The following is a 19,460-nucleotide window of genomic DNA, read 5'->3' on the forward strand; positions in this document are numbered from 1 at the left end:
AGGATAGAGTATGCTAGACTATGCTAGGCTAGGATAGACTATGATAGACTATGCTAGGCTAGGATAGACTACACAGGCTAGGATAGACTATGCTAGGCTAGGATAGACTACACAGGCTAGGATAGACTATGATAGACTATGCTAGGCTAGGATAGACTACACAGGCTAGGATAGACTATGCTAGACTATGCTAGGCTAGGATAGACTATGATAGACTATGCTAGGCTAGGATAGACTACACAGGCTAGGATAGACTATGCTAGACTATGCTAGGCTAGGATGGACTACACAGGCTAGGATAGACTATGCTAGGCTAGGATAGACTACACAGGCTAGGATAGACTATGATAGACTATGCTAGGCTAGGATAGACTATGCTAGACTATGCTAGGCTAGGATAGACTATGCTAGACTATGCTAGGCTAGGATAGACTATGATAGACTATGCTAGGCTAGGATAGACTACACAGGCTAGGATAGACTATGCTAGGCTAGGATAGACTACACAGGCTAGGATAGAATATGATAGACTATGCTAGGCTAGGATAGACTACACAGGCTAGGATAGACTATGATAGACTATGCTAGGCTAGGATAGACTATGATAGACTATGCTAGGCTAGGATAGACTACACAGGCTAGGATAGACTATGATAGACTATGCTAGGCTAGGATAGACTACACAGGCTAGGATAGACTATACTAGACTATGCTAGGCTAGGATAGACTACACAGGCTAGGATAGACTATGATAGACTATGCTAGGCTAGGATAGACTACACAGGCTAGGATAGACTATGCTAGACTATGCTAGGCTAGGATAGACTACACAGGCTAGGATAGACTATGCTAGGCTACGATAGACTATGATAGACTATGCTAGGCTAGGATAGACTACACAGGCTAGGATAGACTATGCTAGACTATGCTAGGCTAGGATAGACTACACAGGCTAGGATAGACTATGCTAGACTATGCTAGGCTCGGATAGACTATGCTAGACTATGCTAGGCTAGGATAGACTACACAGGCTAGGATAGACTATGCTAGACTATGCTAGGCTAGGATAGACTACACAGCCTAGGATAGACTATGCTAGACTATGCTAGGCTAGGATAGACTACACAGGCTAGGATAGACTATGCTAGACTATGCTAGGCTAGGATAGACTACACAGGCTAGGATAGACTATGATATACTATGCTAGGCTAGGATAGACTACACAGGCTAGGATAGACTATGCTAGACTATGCTAGGCTAGGATAGACTATGCTAGACTATGCTAGGCTAGGATAGACTATGATAGACTATGCTAGGCTAGGATAGACTACACAGGCTAGGATAGACTATGCTAGACTATGCTAGGCTAGGATAGACTACACAGGCTAGGATAGACTATGCTAGACTATGCTAGGCTAGGATAGACTATGATAGACTATGCTAGGCTAGGATAGACTACACAGGCTAGGATAGACTATGATAGACTATGCTAGGCTAGGATAGACTACACAGGCTAGGATAGACTATGCTAGACTATGCTAGGCTAGGATAGACTACACAGGCTAGGATAGACTATGCTAGACTATGCTAGGCTAGGATAGACTACACAGGCTAGGATAGACTATGCTAGACTATGCTAGGCTAGGATAGACTACACAGGCTAGGATAGACTATGATAGACTATGCTAGGCTAGGATAGACTACACAGGCTAGGATAGACTATGATAGACTATGCTAGGCTAGGATAGACTATGATAGACTATGTTAGGCTAGGATAGACTATGCTAGACTATGCTAGGCTAGGATAGACTACACAGGCTAGGATAGACTATGATAGACTATGCTAGGCTAGGATAGACTACACAGGCTAGGATAGACTATGCTAGACTATGCTAGGCTAGGATAGACTATGATAGACTATGTTAGGCTAGGATAGACTATGCTAGACTATGCTAGGCTAGGATAGACTACACAGGCTAGGATGGACTATGCTAGACTATGCTAGGCTAGGATAGACTACACAGGCTAGGATAGACTATGCTAGACTATGCTAGGCTAGGATAGACTATGATAGACTATGCTAGGCTAGGATAGACTACACAGGCTAGGATAGACTATGATAGACTATGCTAGGCTAGGATAGACTACACAGGCTAGGATAGACTATGCTAGACTATGCTAGGCTAGGATAGACTACACAGGCTAGGATAGACTATGCTAGACTATGCTAGGCTAGGATAGACTACACAGGCTAGGATAGACTATGCTAGACTATGCTAGGCTAGGATAGACTACACAGGCTAGGATAGACTATGATAGACTATGCTAGGCTAGGATAGACTACACAGGCTAGGATAGACTATGATAGACTATGCTAGGCTAGGATAGACTATGATAGACTATGTTAGGCTAGGATAGACTATGCTAGACTATGCTAGGCTAGGATAGACTACACAGGCTAGGATAGACTATGATAGACTATGCTAGGCTAGGATAGACTACACAGGCTAGGATAGACTATGATAGACTATGCTAGGCTAGGATAGACTATGATAGACTATGCTAGGCTAGGATAGACTATGATAGACTATGCTAGGCTAGGATAGACTACACAGGCTAGGATAGACTATGATAGACTATGCTAGGCTAGGATAGACTATGATAGACTATGCTAGGCTAGGATAGACTACACAGGCTAGGATAGACTATGCTAGACTATGCTAGGCTAGGATAGACTACACAGGCTAGGATAGACTATGATAGACTATGCTAGGCTAGGATAGACTACATAGGCTAGGATAGACTATGATAGACTATGCTAGGCTAGGATAGACTACACAGGCTAGGATAGACTATGCTAGACTATGCTAGGCTAGGATAGACTACACAGGCTAGGATAGACTATGCTAGGCTAGGATAGAATACACAGGCTAGGATAGACTATGATAGACTATGCTAGGCTAGGATAGACTACACAGGCTAGGATAGACTATGATAGACTATGCTAGGCTAGGATAGACTATGATAGACTATGCTAGGCTAGGATAGACTACACAGGCTAGGATAGACTATGCTAGACTATGCTAGGGTAGGATAGACTACACAGGCTAGGATAGACTGTGATAGACTATGCTAGGCTAGGATAGACTACACAGGCTAGGATAGACTATGCTAGACTATGCTAGGCTAGGATAGACTACACAGGCTAGGATAGACTATGCTAGACTATGATAGGCTAGGATAGACTATGATAGACTATGCTAGGCTAGGATAGACTACACAGGCTAGGATAGACTATACTAGACTACGCTAGGCTAGGATAGACTACACAGGCTAGGATAGACTATGCTAGACTATGCTAGGCTCGGATAGACTACACAGGCTAGGATAGACTATGATAGACTATGCTAGGCTAGGATAGACTATGCTAGACTATGCTAGGCTAGGATAGACTATGCTAGACTATGCTAGGCTAGGATAGACTATGATAGACTATGCTAGGCTAGGATAGACTACACAGGCTAGGATAGACTATGCTAGGCTAGGATAGACTACACAGGCTAGGATAGACTATGATAGACTATGCTAGGCTAGGATAGACTACACAGGCTAGGATAGACTATGATAGACTATGCTAGGCTACGATAGACTATGATAGACTATGCTAGGCTAGGATAGACTACACAGGCTAGGATAGACTATGCTAGACTATGCTAGGCTAGGATAGACTACACAGGCTAGGATAGACTATGCTAGACTATGCTAGGCTAGGATAGAGTATGCTAGACTATGCTAGGCTAGGATAGACTATGATAGACTATGCTAGGCTAGGATAGACTACACAGGCTAGGATAGACTATGCTAGGCTAGGATAGACTATGATAGACTATGCTAGGCTAGGATAGAGTATGCTAGACTATGCTAGGCTAGGATAGACTATGATAGACTATGCTAGGCTAGGATAGACTACACAGGCTAGGATAGACTATGCTAGGCTAGGATAGACTACACAGGCTAGGATAGACTATGATAGACTATGCTAGGCTAGGATAGACTACACAGGCTAGGATAGACTATGATAGACTATGCTAGGCTAGGATAGACTATGATAGACTATGCTAGGCTAGGATAGACTACACAGGCTAGGATAGACTATGATAGACTATGCTAGGCTAGGATAGACTACACAGGCTAGCATAGACTATGCTAGACTATGCTAGGCTAGTATAGACTATGATAGACTATGCTAGGCTAGGATAGACTACACAGGCTAGGATATACTATGATAGACTATGCTAGGCTAGGATAGACTATGCTAGACTATGCTAGGCTAGGATAGACTATGCTAGACTATGCTAGGCTAGGATAGACTATGATAGACTATGCTAGGCTAGGATAGACTACACAGGCTAGGATAGACTATGCTAGGCTAGGATAGACTACACAGGCTAGGATAGACTATGATAGACTATGCTAGGCTAGGATAGACTACACAGGCTAGGATAGACTATGATAGACTATGCTAGGCTAGGATAGACTATGATAGACTATGCTAGGCTAGGATAGACTACACAGGCTAGGATAGACTATGCTAGACTATGCTAGGCTAGGATAGACTACACAGGCTAGGATAGACTATGCTAGACTATGCTAGGCTAGGATAGACTACACAGGCTAGGATAGACTATGATAGACTATGCTAGGCTAGGATAGACTACACAGGCTAGGATAGACTATGCTAGACTATGCTAGGCTAGGATAGACTACACAGGCTAGGATAGACTATGCTAGACTATGCTAGGCTACGATAGACTATGATAGACTATGCTAGGCTAGGATAGACTACACAGGCTAGAATAGACTATGATAGACTATGCTAGGCTAGGATAGACTACACAGGCTAGGATAGACTATGATAGACTATGCTAGGCTAGGATAGACTATGATAGACTATGCTAGGCTAGGATAGACTACACAGGCTAGGATAGACTATGATAGACTATGCTAGGCTAGGATAGACTACACAGGCTAGGATAGACTATGCTAGACTATGCTAGGCTAGGATAGACTACACAGGCTAGGATAGACTATGATAGACTATGCTAGGCTAGGATAGACTACACAGGCTAGGATAGACTATGATAGACTATGCTAGGCTAGGATAGGCTATGCTAGACTATGCTAGGCTAGGATAGACTATGATAGACTATGCTAGGCTAGGATAGACTACACAGGCTAGGATAGACTATGCTAGACTATGCTAGGCTAGGATAGACTATGATAGACTATGTTAGGCTAGGATAGACTATGCTAGACTATGCTAGGCTAGGATAGACTACACAGGCTAGGATAGACTATGATAGACTATGCTAGGCTAGGATAGACTACACAGGCTAGGATAGACTATGATAGACTATGCTAGGCTAGGATAGACTATGATAGACTATGCTAGGCTAGGATAGACTATGATAGACTATGCTAGGCTAGGATAGACTACACAGGCTAGGATAGACTATGATAGACTATGCTAGGCTAGGATAGACTATGATAGACTATGCTAGGCTAGGATAGACTACACAGGCTAGGATAGACTATGCTAGACTATGCTAGGCTAGGATAGACTACACAGGCTAGGATAGACTATGATAGACTATGCTAGGCTAGGATAGACTACACAGGCTAGGATAGACTATGATAGACTATGCTAGGCTAGGATAGACTACACAGGCTAGGATAGACTATGCTAGACTATGCTAGGCTAGGATAGACTATGATACACTATGCTAGGCTAGGATAGACTACACAGGCTAGGATAGACTATGATAGACTATGCTAGGCTAGGATAGACTATGATAGACTATGCTAGGCTAGGATAGACTACACAGGCTAGGATAGACTATGCTAGACTATGCTAGGGTAGGATAGACTACACAGGCTAGGATAGACTATGCTAGACTATGCTAGGCTAGGATAGACTATGATAGACTATGCTAGGCTAGGATAGACTACACAGGCTAGGATAGACTATGATAGACTATGCTAGGCTAGGATAGACTATGCTAGACTATGCTAGGTTAGGATAGACTATGCTAGACTATGCTAGGCTAGGATAGACTATGATAGACTATGCTAGGCTAGGATAGACTACACAGGCTAGGATAGACTCTGCTAAGCTAGGATAGACTACACAGGCTAGGATAGACTATGATAGACTATGCTAGGCTAGGATAGACTACACAGGCTAGGATAGACTATGATAGACTATGCTAGGCTAGGATAGACTATGATAGACTATGCTAGGCTAGGATAGACTACACAGGCTAGGATAGACTATGCTAGACTATGCTAGGGTAGGATAGACTACACAGGCTAGGATAGACTATGCTAGACTATGCTAGGCTAGGATAGACTACACAGGCTAGGATAGACTATGCTAGACTATGCTAGGCTAGGATAGACTACACAGGCTAGGATAGACTATGATATACTATGCTAGGCTAGGATAGACTACACAGGCTAGGATGGACTATGCTAGACTATGCTAGGCTAGGATAGACTATGCTAGACTATGCTAGGCTAGGATAGACTATGATAGACTATGCTAGGCTAGGATAGACTACACAGGCTAGGATAGACTATGCTAGACTATGCTAGGCTAGGATAGACTACACAGGCTAGGATAGACTATGCTAGACTATGCTAGGCTAGGATAGACTATGATAGACTATGCTAGGCTAGGATAGACTACACAGGCTAGGATAGACTATGATAGACTATGCTAGGCTAGGATAGACTACACAGGCTAGGATAGACTATGGTAGACTATGCTAGGCTAGGATAGACTACACAGGCTAGGATAGACTATGCTAGACTATGCTAGGCTAGGATAGACTACACAGGCTAGGATAGACTATGATAGACTATGATATGCTAGGATAGACTATGCTAGACTATGCTAGGCTAGGATAGACTATGATAGACTATGCTAGGCTAGGATAGACTATGATAGACTATGCTAGGCTAGGATAGACTACACAGGCTAGGATAGACTATGCTAGACTATGCTGGGCTAGGATAGACTATGATAGACTATGCTAGGCTAGGATAGACTACACAGGCTAGGATAGACTATGATAGACTATGCTAGGCTAGGATAGAGTATGCTAGACTATGCTAGGCTAGGATAGACTATGATAGACTATGCTAGGCTAGGATAGACTACACAGGCTAGGATAGACTATGCTAGGCTAGGATAGACTACACAGGCTAGGATAGACTATGATAGACTATGCTAGGCTAGGATAGACTACACAGGCTAGGATAGACTATGATAGACTATGCTAGGCTAGGATAGACTATGATAGACTATGCTAGGCTAGGATAGACTACACAGGCTAGGATAGACTATGATAGACTATGCTAGGCTAGGATAGACTACACAGGCTAGGATAGACTATGCTAGACTATGCTAGGCTAGGATAGACTATGATAGATTATGCTAGGCTAGGATAGACTACACAGGCTAGGATAGACTATGATAGACTATGCTAGGCTAGGATAGACTATGCTAGACTATGCTAGGCTAGGATAGACTATGCTAGACTATGCTAGGCTAGGATAGACTATGATAGACTATGCTAGGCTAGGATAGACTACACAGGCTAGGATAGACTATGCTAGGCTAGGATAGACTACACAGGCTAGGATAGAATATGATAGACTATGCTAGGCTAGGATAGACTACACAGGCTAGGATAGACTATGATAGACTATGCTAGGCTAGGATAGACTATGATAGACTATGCTAGGCTAGGATAGACTACACAGGCTAGGATAGACTATGATAGACTATGCTAGGCTAGGATAGACTACACAGGCTAGGATAGACTATGCTAGACTATGCTAGGCTAGGATAGACTACACAGGCTAGGATAGACTATGATAGACTATGCTAGGCTAGGATAGACTACACAGGCTAGGATAGACTATGCTAGACTATGCTAGGCTAGGATAGACTACACAGGCTAGGATAGACTATGCTAGACTATGCTAGGCTACGATAGACTATGATAGACTATGCTAGGCTAGGATAGACTACACAGGCTAGGATAGACTATGCTAGACTATGCTAGGCTAGGATAGACTACACAGGCTAGGATAGACTATGCTAGACTATGCTAGGCTCGGATAGACTATGCTAGACTATGCTAGGCTAGGATAGACTACACAGGCTAGGATAGACTATGCTAGACTATGCTAGGCTAGGATAGACTACACAGGCTAGGATAGACTATGCTAGACTATGCTAGGCTAGGATAGACTACACAGGCTAGGATAGACTATGATATACTATGCTAGGCTAGGATAGACTACACAGGCTAGGATAGACTATGCTAGACTATGCTAGGCTAGGATAGACTATGCTAGACTATGCTAGGCTAGGATAGACTATGATAGACTATGCTAGGCTAGGATAGACTACACAGGCTAGGATAGACTATGCTAGACTATGCTAGGCTAGGATAGACTACACAGGCTAGGATAGACTATGCTAGACTATGCTAGGCTAGGATAGACTATGATAGACTATGCTAGGCTAGGATAGACTACACAGGCTAGGATAGACTATGATAGACTATGCTAGGCTTCGATAGACTACACAGGCTAGGATAGACTATGCTAGACTATGCTAGGCTAGGATAGACTACACAGGCTAGGATAGACTATGCTAGACTATGCTAGGCTAGGATAGACTACACAGGCTAGGATAGACTATGCTAGACTATGCTAGGCTAGGATAGACTACACAGGCTAGGATAGACTATGCTAGACTATGCTAGGCTAGGATAGACTACACAGGCTAGGATAGACTATGATAGACTATGATAGGCTAGGATAGACTATGCTAGACTATGCTAGGCTAGGATAGACTATGATAGACTATGCTAGGCTAGGATAGACTACACAGGCTAGGATAGACTATGCTAGACTATGCTAGGCTAGGATAGACTACACAGGCTAGGATAGACTATGCTAGACTATGCTAGGCTACGATAGACTACACAGGCTAGGATAGACTATGCTAGACTATGCTAGGCTAGGATAGACTACACAGGCTAGGATAGACTATGCTAGGCTAGGATAGACTACACAGGCTAGAATAGACTATGATAGACTATGCTAGGCTAGGATAGACTACACAGGCTAGGATAGACTATGATAGACTATGCTAGGCTAGGATAGACTATGATAGACTATGCTAGGCTAGGATAGACTACACAGGCTAGGATAGACTATGATAGACTATGCTAGGCTAGGATAGACTACACAGGCTAGGATAGACTATGCTAGACTATGCTAGGCTAGGATAGACTATGATAGACTATGTTAGGCTAGGATAGACTATGCTAGACTATGCTAGGCTAGGATAGACTACACAGGCTAGGATAGACTATGATAGACTATGCTAGGCTAGGATAGACTACACAGGCTAGGATAGACTATGATAGACTATGCTAGGCTAGGATAGACTATGATAGACTATGCTAGGCTAGGATAGACTATGATAGACTATGCTAGGCTAGGATAGACTACACAGGCTAGGATAGACTATGATAGACTATGCTAGGCTAGGATAGACTATGATAGACTATGCTAGGCTAGGATAGACTACACAGGCTAGGATAGACTATGCTAGACTATGCTAGGCTAGGATAGACTACACAGGCTAGGATAGACTATGATAGACTATGCTAGGCTAGGATAGACTACACAGGCTAGGATAGACTATGATAGACTATGCTAGGCTAGGATAGACTACACAGGCTAGGATAGACTATGCTAGACTATGCTAGGCTAGGATAGACTACACAGGCTAGGATAGACTATGCTAGGCTAGGATAGACTACACAGGCTAGGATAGACTATGATAGACTATGCTAGGCTAGGATAGACTACACAGGCTAGGATAGACTATGATAGACTATACTAGGCTAGGATAGACTATGATAGACTATGCTAGGCTAGGATAGACTACACAGGCTAGGATAGACTATGCTAGACTATGCTAGGGTAGGATAGACTACACAGGCTAGGATAGACTATGATAGACTATGCTAGGCTAGGATAGACTACACAGGCTAGGATAGACTATGCTAGACTATGCTAGGCTAGGATAGACTACACAGGCTAGGATAGACTATGCTAGACTATGATAGGCTAGGATAGACTATGATAGACTATGCTAGGCTAGGATAGACTACACAGGCTAGGATAGACTATGCTAGACTACGCTAGGCTAGGATAGACTACACAGGCTAGGATAGACTATGCTAGACTATGCTAGGCTCGGATAGACTACACAGGCTAGGATAGACTATGATAGACTATGCTAGGCTAGGATAGACTATGCTAGACTATGCTAGGCTAGGATAGACTATGCTAGACTATGCTAGGCTAGGATAGACTATGATAGACTATGCTAGGCTAGGATAGACTACACAGGCTAGGATAGACTATGCTAGGCTAGGATAGACTACACAGGCTAGGATAGACTATGATAGACTATGCTAGGCTAGGATAGACTACACAGGCTAGGATAGACTATGATAGACTATGCTAGGCTACGATAGACTATGATAGACTATGCTAGGCTAGGATAGACTACACAGGCTAGGATAGACTATGCTAGACTATGCTAGGCTAGGATAGACTACACAGGCTAGGATAGACTATGCTAGACTATGCTAGGCTAGGATAGAGTATGCTAGACTATGCTAGGCTAGGATAGACTATGATAGACTATGCTAGGCTAGGATAGACTACACAGGCTAGGATAGACTATGCTAGGCTAGGATAGACTATGATAGACTATGCTAGGCTAGGATAGAGTATGCTAGACTATGCTAGGCTAGGATAGACTATGATAGACTATGCTAGGCTAGGATAGACTACACAGGCTAGGATAGACTATGCTAGGCTAGGATAGACTACACAGGCTAGGATAGACTATGATAGACTATGCTAGGCTAGGATAGACTACACAGGCTAGGATAGACTATGATAGACTATGCTAGGCTAGGATAGACTATGATAGACTATGCTAGGCTAGGATAGACTACACAGGCTAGGATAGACTATGATAGACTATGCTAGGCTAGGATAGACTACACAGGCTAGGATAGACTATGCTAGACTATGCTAGGCTAGGATAGACTATGATAGACTATGCTAGGCTAGGATAGACTATGCTAGACTATGCTAGGCTAGGATAGACTATGCTAGACTATGCTAGGCTAGGATAGACTATGATAGACTATGCTAGGCTAGGATAGACTACACAGGCTAGGATAGACTATGCTAGACTATGCTAGGCTAGGATAGACTACACAGGCTAGGATAGACTATGCTAGACTATGCTAGGCTACGATAGACTACACAGGCTAGGATAGACTATGCTAGACTATGCTAGGCTAGGATAGACTACACAGGCTAGGATAGACTATGCTAGGCTAGGATAGACTACACAGGCTAGAATAGACTATGATAGACTATGCTAGGCTAGGATAGACTACACAGGCTAGGATAGACTATGATACACTATGCTAGGCTAGGATAGACTATGATAGACTATGCTAGGCTAGGATAGACTACACAGGCTAGGATAGACTATGATAGACTATGCTAGGCTAGGATAGACTACACAGGCTAGGATAGACTATGCTAGACTATGCTAGGCTAGGATAGACTATGATAGACTATGTTAGGCTAGGATAGACTATGCTAGACTATGCTAGGCTAGGATAGACTACACAGGCTAGGATAGACTATGATAGACTATGCTAGGCTAGGATAGACTACACAGGCTAGGATAGACTATGATAGACTATGCTAGGCTAGGATAGACTATGATAGACTATGCTAGGCTAGGATAGACTATGATAGACTATGCTAGGCTAGGATAGACTACACAGGCTAGGATAGACTATGATAGACTATGCTAGGCTAGGATAGACTATGATAGACTATGCTAGGCTAGGATAGACTACACAGGCTAGGATAGACTATGCTAGACTATGCTAGGCTAGGATAGACTACACAGGCTAGGATAGACTATGATAGACTATGCTAGGCTAGGATAGACTACACATGCTAGGATAGACTATGATAGACTATGCTAGGCTAGGATAGACTACACAGGCTAGGATAGACTATGCTAGACTATGCTAGGCTAGGATAGACTACACAGGCTAGGATAGACTATGCTAGGCTAGGATAGACTACACAGGCTAGGATAGACTATGATAGACTATGCTAGGCTAGGATAGACTACACAGGCTAGGATAGACTATGATAGACTATACTACGCTAGGATAGACTATGATAGACTATGCTAGGCTAGGATAGACTACACAGGCTAGGATAGACTATGCTAGACTATGCTAGGGTAGGATAGACTACACAGGCTAGGATAGACTATGATAGACTATGCTAGGCTAGGATAGACTACACAGGCTAGGATAGACTATGCTAGACTATGCTAGGCTAGGATAGACTACACAGGCTAGGATAGACTATGCTAGACTATGATAGGCTAGGATAGACTATGATAGACTATGCTAGGCTAGGATAGACTACACAGGCTAGGATAGACTATGCTAGACTACGCTAGGCTAGGATAGACTACACAGGCTAGGATAGACTATGCTAGACTATGCTAGGCTCGGATAGACTACACAGGCTAGGATAGACTATGATAGACTATGCTAGGCTAGGATAGACTATGCTAGACTATGCTAGGCTAGGATAGACTATGCTAGACTATGCTAGGCTAGGATAGACTATGATAGACTATGCTAGGCTAGGATAGACTACACAGGCTAGGATAGACTATGCTAGGCTAGGATAGACTACACAGGCTAGGATAGACTATGATAGACTATGCTAGGCTAGGATAGACTACACAGGCTAGGATAGACTATGATAGACTATGCTAGGCTACGATAGACTATGATAGACTATGCTAGGCTAGGATAGACTACACAGGCTAGGATAGACTATGCTAGACTATGCTAGGCTAGGATAGACTACACAGGCTAGGATAGACTATGCTAGACTATGCTAGGCTAGGATAGAGTATGCTAGACTATGCTAGGCTAGGATAGACTATGATAGACTATGCTAGGCTAGGATAGACTACACAGGCTAGGATAGACTATGCTAGGCTAGGATAGACTATGATAGACTATGCTAGGCTAGGATAGAGTATGCTAGACTATGCTAGGCTAGGATAGACTATGATAGACTATGCTAGGCTAGGATAGACTACACAGGCTAGGATAGACTATGCTAGGCTAGGATAGACTACACAGGCTAGGATAGACTATGATAGACTATGCTAGGCTAGGATAGACTACACAGGCTAGGATAGACTATGATAGACTATGCTAGGCTAGGATAGACTATGATAGACTATGCTAGGCTAGGATAGACTACACAGGCTAGGATAGACTATGATAGACTATGCTAGGCTAGGATAGACTACACAGGCTAGGATAGACTATGCTAGACTATGCTAGGCTAGGATAGACTATGATAGACTATGCTAGGCTAGGATAGACTATGCTAGACTATGCTAGGCTAGGATAGACTATGCTAGACTATGCTAGGCTAGGATAGACTATGATAGACTATGCTAGGCTAGGATAGACTACACAGGCTAGGATAGACTATGCTAGGCTAGGATAGACTATGATAGACTATGCTAGGCTAGGATAGACTACACAGGCTAGGATAGACTATGCTAGGCTAGGATAGACTACACAGGCTAGGATAGACTATGATAGACTATGCTAGGCTAGGATAGACTACACAGGCTAGGATAGACTATGCTAGGCTAGGATAGACTATGATAGACTATGCTAGGCTAGGATAGACTACACAGGCTAGGATAGACTATGCTAGGCTAGGATAGACTACACAGGCTAGGATAGACTATGATAGACTATGCTAGGCTAGGATAGACTACACAGGCTAGGATAGACTATGATAGACTATGCTAGGCTAGGATACACTATGATAGACTATGCTAGGCTAGGATAGACTACACAGGCTAGGATAGACTACGCTAGACTATGCTAGGCTAGGATAGACTACACAGGCTAGGATAGACTATGCTAGACTATGCTAGGCTAGGATAGACTACACAGGCTAGGATAGACTATGATAGACTATGCTAGGCTAGGATAGACTACACAGGCTAGGATAGACTATGATAGACTATGCTAGGCTAGGATAGACTACACAGGCTAGGATAGACTATGATAGACTATGCTAGGCTAGGATAGGCTATGCTAGACTATGCTAGGCTAGGATAGACTATGATAGACTATGCTAGGCTAGGATAGACTACACAGGCTAGGATAGACTATGCTAGACTATGCTAGGCTAGGATAGACTACACAGGCTAGGATAGACTATGCTAGACTATGCTAGGCTAGGATAGAGTATGCTAGACTATGCTAGGCTAGGATAGACTATGATAGACTATGCTAGGCTAGGATAGACTACACAGGCTAGGATAGACTATGCTAGGCTAGGATAGACTATGATAGACTATGCTAGGCTAGGATAGAGTATGCTAGACTATGCTAGGCTAGGATAGACTATGATAGACTATGCTAGGCTAGGATAGACTACACAGGCTAGGATAGACTATGCTAGGCTAGGATAGACTACACAGGCTAGGATAGACTATGATAGACTATGCTAGGCTAGGATAGACTACACAGGCTAGGATAGACTATGATAGACTATGCTAGGCTAGGATAGACTATGATAGACTATGCTAGGCTAGGATAGACTACACAGGCTAGGATAGACTATGATAGACTATGCTAGGCTAGGATAGACTACACAGGCTAGGATAGACTATGCTAGACTATGCTAGGCTAGGATAGACTATGATAGACTATGCTAGGCTAGGATAGACTATGCTAGACTATGCTAGGCTAGGATAGACTATGCTAGACTATGCTAGGCTAGGATAGACTATGATAGACTATGCTAGGCTAGGATAGACTACACAGGCTAGGATAGACTATGCTAGGCTAGGATAGACTATGATAGACTATGCTAGGCTAGGATAGACTACACAGGCTAGGATAGACTATGCTAGGCTAGGATAGACTACACAGGCTAGGATAGACTATGATAGACTATGCTAGGCTCGGATAGACTACACAGGCTAGGATAGACTATGATAGACTATGCTAGGCTAGGATAGACTATGCTAGACTATGCTAGGCTAGGATAGACTACACAGGCTAGGATAGACTATGATAGACTATGCTAGGCTAGGATAGACTATGATAGACTATGTTAGGCTAGGATAGACTATGCTAGACTATGCTAGGCTAGGATAGACTACACAGGCTAGGATAGACTATGATAGACTATGCTAGGCTAGGATAGACTACACAGGCTAGGATAGACTATGCTAGACTATGCTAGGCTAGGATAGACTATGATAGACTATGTTAGGCTAGGATAGACTATGCTAGACTATGCTAGGCTAGGATAGACTACACAGGCTAGGATGGACTATGCTAGACTATGCTAGGCTAGGATAGACTATGATAGACTATGCTAGGCTAGGATAGACTATGCTAGACTATGCTAGGCTAGGATAGACTATGCTAGACTATGCTAGGCTAGGATAGACTATGATAGACTATGCTAGGCTAGGATAGACTACACAGGCTAGGATAGACTATGCTAGGCTAGGATAGACTATGATAGACTATGCTAGGCTAGGATAGACTACACAGGCTAGGATAGACTATGCTAGGCTAGGATAGACTACACAGGCTAGGATAGACTATGATAGACTATGCTAGGCTAGGATAGACTACACAGGCTAGGATAGACTATGCTAGGCTAGGATAGACTATGATAGACTATGCTAGGCTAGGATAGACTACACAGGCTAGGATAGACTATGCTAGACTATGCTAGGCTAGGATAGACTACACAGGCTAGGATAGACTATGATAGACTATGCTAGGCTAGGATAGACTACACAGGCTAGGATAGACTATGATAGACTATGCTAGGCTAGGATAGACTACACAGGCTAGGATAGACTATGCTAGACTATGCTAGGCTAGGATAGACTACACAGGCTAGGATAGACTATGCTAGGCTAGGATAGACTACACAGGCTAGGATAGACTATGATAGACTATGCTAGGCTAGGATAGACTACACAGGCTAGGATAGACTATGATAGACTATGCTAGGCTAGGATAGACTATGATAGACTATGCTAGGCTAGGATAGACTACACAGGCTAGGATAGACTATGCTAGACTATGCTAGGGTAGGATAGACTACACAGGCTAGGATAGACTATGCTAGACTATGCTAGGCTAGGATAGACTACACAGGCTAGGATAGACTATGCTAGACTATGCTAGGCTAGGATAGACTACACAGGCTAGGATAGACTATGATAGACTATGCTAGGCTAGGATAGACTATGATAGACTATGCTAGGCTAGGATAGACTACACAGGCTAGGATAGACTATGATAGACTATGCTAGGCTAGGATAGACTACACAGGCTAGGATAGACTATGCTAGACTATGCTAGGCTAGGATAGACTACACAGGCTAGGATAGACTATGATAGACTATGCTAGGCTAGGATAGACTACACAGGCTAGGATAGACTATGCTAGACTATGCTAGGCTAGGATAGACTACACAGGCTAGGATAGACTATGCTAGACTATGCTAGGCTACGATAGACTATGATAGACTATGCTAGGCTAGGATAGACTACACAGGCTAGGATAGACTATGCTAGACTATGCTAGGCTAGGATAGACTACACAGGCTAGGATAGACTATGCTAGACTATGCTAGGCTCGGATAGACTATGCTAGACTATGCTAGGCTAGGATAGACTACACAGGCTAGGATAGACTATGCTAGACTATGCTAGGCTAGGATAGACTACACAGGCTAGGATAGACTATGCTAGACTATGCTAGGCTAGGATAGACTACACAGGCTAGGATAGACTATGATATACTATGCTAGGCTAGGATAGACTACACAGGCTAGGATAGACTATGCTAGACTATGCTAGGCTAGGATAGACTATGCTAGACTATGCTAGGCTAGGATAGACTATGATAGACTATGCTAGGCTAGGATAGACTACACAGGCTAGGATAGACTATGCTAGACTATGCTAGGCTAGGATAGACTACACAGGCTAGGATAGACTATGCTAGACTATGCTAGGCTAGGATAGACTATGATAGACTATGCTAGGCTAGGATAGACTACACAGGCTAGGATAGACTATGATAGACTATGCTAGGCTTCGATAGACTACACAGGCTAGGATAGACTATGCTAGACTATGCTAGGCTAGGATAGACTACACAGGCTAGGATAGACTATGCTAGGCTAGGATAGACTACACAGGCTAGGATAGACTATGATAGACTATGCTAGGCTCGGATAGACTACACAGGCTAGGATAGACTATGATAGACTATGCTAGGCTAGGATAGACTATGCTAGACTATGCTAGGCTAGGATAGACTACACAGGCTAGGATAGACTATGATAGACTATGCTAGGCTAGGATAGACTATGATAGACTATGTTAGGCTAGGATAGACTATGCTAGACTATGCTAGGCTAGGATAGACTACACAGGCTAGGATAGACTATGATAGACTATGCTAGGCTAGGATAGACTACACAGGCTAGGATAGACTATGCTAGACTATGCTAGGCTAGGATAGACTATGATAGACTATGTTAGGCTAGGATAGACTATGCTAGACTATGCTAGGCTAGGATAGACTACACAGGCTAGGATGGACTATGCTAGACTATGCTAGGCTAGGATAGACTATGATAGACTATGCTAGGCTAGGATAGACTATGCTAGACTATGCTAGGCTAGGATAGACTATGCTAGACTATGCTAGGCTAGGATAGACTATGATAGACTATGCTAGGCTAGGATAGACTACACAGGCTAGGATAGACTATGCTAGGCTAGGATAGACTATGATAGACTATGCTAGGCTAGGATAGACTACACAGGCTAGGATAGACTATGCTAGGCTAGGATAGACTACACAGGCTAGGATAGACTATGATAGACTATGCTAGGCTAGGATAGACTACACAGGCTAGGATAGACTATGCTAGGCTAGGATAGACTATGATAGACTATGCTAGGCTAGGATAGACTACACAGGCTAGGATAGACTATGCTAGACTATGCTAGGCTAGGATAGACTACACAGGCTAGGATAGACTATGATAGACTATGCTAGGCTAGGATAGACTACACAGGCTAGGATAGACTATGATAGACTATGCTAGGCTAGGATAGACTACACAGGCTAGGATAGACTATGCTAGACTATGCTAGGCTAGGATAGACTACACAGGCTAGGATAGACTATGCTAGGCTAGGATAGACTACACAGGCTAGGATAGACTATGATAGACTATGCTAGGCTAGGATAGACTACACAGGCTAGGATAGACTATGATAGACTATGCTAGGCTAGGATAGACTATGATAGACTATGCTAGGCTAGGATAGACTACACAGGCTAGGATAGACTATGCTAGACTATGCTAGGGTAGGATAGACTACACAGGCTAGGATAGACTATGATAGACTATGCTAGGCTAGGATAGACTACACAGGCTAGGATAGACTATGCTAGACTATGCTAGGCTAGGATAGACTACACAGGCTAGGATAGACTATGCTAGACTATGCTAGGCTAGGATAGACTATGATAGACTATGCTAGGCTAGGATAGACTACACAGGCTAGGATAGACTATGATAGACTATGCTAGGCTAGGATAGACTATGCTAGACTATGCTAGGCTAGGATAGACTATGCTAGACTATGCTAGGCTAGGATAGACTATGATAGACTATGCTAGGCTAGGATAGACTACACAGGCTAGGATAGACTATGCTAGGCTAGGATAGACTACACAGGCTAGGATAGACTATGATAGACTATGCTAGGCTAGGATAGACTACACAGGCTAGGATAGACTATGATAGACTATGCTAGGCTAGGATAGACTATGCTAGACTATGCTAGGCTAGGATAGACTACACAGGCTAGGATAGACTATGATAGACTATGCTAGGCTAGGATAGACTACACAGGCTAGGATAGACTATGATAGACTATGCTAGGCTAGGATAGGCTATGCTAGACTATGCTAGGCTAGGATAGACTATGATAGACTATGCTAGGCTAGGATAGACTACACAGGCTAGGATAGACTATGCTAGACTATTCTAGGCTAGGATAGACTATGATAGACTATGCTAGGCTAGGATAGACTACACAGGCTAGGATAGACTATGCTAGACTATGCTAGGCTAGGATAGA

The 19,460-nt window shown here is 43.2% G+C and overlaps 2 long non-coding RNA genes across 3 annotated transcripts in view; both read left to right on the plus strand.

The window, feature by feature from the left end:
- The window catches only part of LOC149992057 (uncharacterized), a 174,676-nt gene that overhangs the window by 21,349 nt on the left and 133,867 nt on the right, over nt 1-19,460 (plus strand). The gene's annotated exons all lie outside the window — the stretch shown is intronic.
- Nucleotides 1-19,460, plus strand: part of LOC149992058 (uncharacterized) — a 63,230-nt gene that overhangs the window by 12,196 nt on the left and 31,574 nt on the right. The window lies entirely within an intron of this gene.

This window comes from Furipterus horrens, unplaced genomic scaffold, assembly GCF_987537825.1.
Source record: "Furipterus horrens unplaced genomic scaffold, mFurHor1.1.pri manual_scaffold_16, whole genome shotgun sequence".
NCBI lineage: Eukaryota > Metazoa > Chordata > Mammalia > Chiroptera > Furipteridae > Furipterus > Furipterus horrens.